The sequence below is a fragment of the Sinocyclocheilus anshuiensis genome, unplaced genomic scaffold (genome assembly GCF_001515605.1).
Source record: "Sinocyclocheilus anshuiensis isolate Anshui unplaced genomic scaffold, SAMN03320099.WGS_v1.1 C33048069, whole genome shotgun sequence".
NCBI lineage: Eukaryota > Metazoa > Chordata > Actinopteri > Cypriniformes > Cyprinidae > Sinocyclocheilus > Sinocyclocheilus anshuiensis.
Genome location: NW_015621508.1, coordinates 1 through 2,219, shown reverse-complemented (window position 1 = coordinate 2,219; position 2,219 = coordinate 1). Strand labels below are relative to the sequence as shown.

Below are 2,219 nucleotides of genomic sequence, written 5' to 3'. Positions count from 1 at the left end.
GTGCTTCAGCAGCCGGATGTTAAGGTTCTGAAAAACTACATGAAGGTATTTCAGGAGCCTTCATGTTGTCTTCATATACCATTGAGTGTTAGGTTTTATGTGGCCGTTTTAACACACTTCTATTGTGTGTGTGCAGGTTTTTTTCCAGCAGGCCAAACTTTAAAACTGGAACTGTCAAGCGGAGCCACTTACAGACCACCATAACGACAGAGCTTAGCATAGGAGCTACTTTTGCACTTAAAGAAGCGTAACCACACCCATCCTGTCTGTGGGACACGGACCCCCAACAGGAGTTACGTGGGGATTGGCTGTCATGTGACGTGACCACGCCCCCACACCGACCTTGGCCCAATCAGAGTTGTGCATGGAGGTTTAGCAACCCAGACCAGAGGCAACGTCTGCGATTGGACGAGACGCCATACTGTAGGTGGGGTTTGTGAGGGTGGGCGGGGCTTCAGTCCTGGACAGAATTTCAAGGGAAAATGCGTTTCCATTTGAAATACAACAATTGTTTGGAAATATAACTTACATGTTACAGAAAATTCTAGAATGGGTTTAATGAAATGTTTATTTTTTTTTGTATGCTAGAAATCTGGATTTTTCTCAAATTTCAGCGTAAGAAGGGCCGGTTTAAGAATATTTCATTGCAAATTTTTCGTTTTTCTTTTTACTTGCATAAATGAAGCATAGGTTTTAGTTTGATGTGATGAGGTTAACAAATAGAAGTGCTCTTGATGTAGGCTCAACCTGGCAAATTGTTTGCTTTTTGGAATGGAAAATGTCTTTTTTTCTTTTCTTTTTTTTTTACCTTAATTGTTCATGAACCGCTACATCATCAGCAGTCCCCTCTAATTTTCCATATCATATGGCATTCCGATCAAAGCTGTACTGTAACCCGTATCGTTTCCCAACACTAAACGTTTATCTGCTCCATCACAGTCTCAGATTCAGTCGTTTAATGCCTTTGAAGCCCATTTGAAATATGCAATGTAATGTTACGAACTGTGAAAATACTACGAGGTGGTTTGATCCTTGGATCTGCAGTGTTGTGCAGCTAGCAATTCTTTTGTTTGGAAATGTACTTTGTGTAAAGTTTAAACTCTCATCAGAGAGACATTCGGTTCATATCTCTCTGCTTTTACGTCAGTCTCGTTATGGCTGACAAAATGACTGTTGACAATCTGTTGGATTTTTAGAGGCGCTGCACGTGTATTAACCCTTTCAACCCTGGATCCCACTTCAGACAGAAGCGCCCATCAAAGGTTTGGACCTAAACGTTTCTTGGGTCTCAACATCACATTGGCTTTAATCATGAAAGGAAAAAAAGCTTAACCCAAAACAAACTGGATGAAGCACTTTGCCATAAGCTGACATGTAACTTCTAACATGAGAATGACTGTTAAAGATTGTTTCTCTGTCATAACCCATGAGACTTTGCTTCAGACGTCCTGTGATTTGACCTGTTAAGCTCCGGTCCTGCTCGTCAGACCCACTGTGTTTATGCCAAAAAGGAGAGAAAGACACGAAAGGTAGACTGTGTAAACTTGATTTATTTTTGATATGCTGGGACAGGCCCTCTCCCTTTTGTGGATCTTTTGTCATGACCAATAAAGTATTTACTAATCTCCGTCTGATTTCCAGCTGGAGGTTTATTTGAAGCGGCTGCGTTCATGTACTTGTGCAGATTCAGGAGAACAAGCAGAGGCGCTGATGCAACGCTTTTATTCCACTTTAGTAGCTCTCGGTGTAAACGTTCACCCTCGAACCCAACACGAAACACAAACAATGCCTGAGCCACGTCACCTTCAGACGTGCTAAATATTTGAGATGCAGAAACTTGCGTGCAGCTTCTTGACGTTTCAGCCTTTAATCACAGCGATCGGTCTGAGCTTGATGGCCTTTTTACTGATGCCGGCGTCGTGGCACGTATTCACCACGTCTGTGACGTTCTTGTAGGATTCAGGAGCCTGATGTGCAAGAAGATAATGTGTTAAAAACATGCATAATGATAAGAGACTTTTTTTTTTAAATGGCTGATCTACTTAATAGGTTCTTCAATATTGAGCCTGTTAAGCTCAACAGTTTAACAATGATAACTTAAACAAGAAAAATTAATTTGCAACAATTTAGGTCACAAACAACTTAAATGCAACAGCATAAAATTATTCAATGCATTTTGTGATTTAAAAAAAAAATAATAATAATAATAATAATATATA

General features: G+C 40.3%; 1 long non-coding RNA gene across 1 annotated transcript; it reads left to right on the top strand.

Annotated features, from left to right (window-relative positions):
* LOC107683212 (uncharacterized) lies at positions 1–1,530 on the top strand. Its single transcript, XR_001633686.1, has 2 exons — positions 1–45; positions 137–1,530. It is a non-coding gene; the product is annotated as an uncharacterized LOC107683212 (long non-coding RNA).
* The last annotated feature ends 689 nt before the right edge of the window (positions 1,531–2,219 follow it).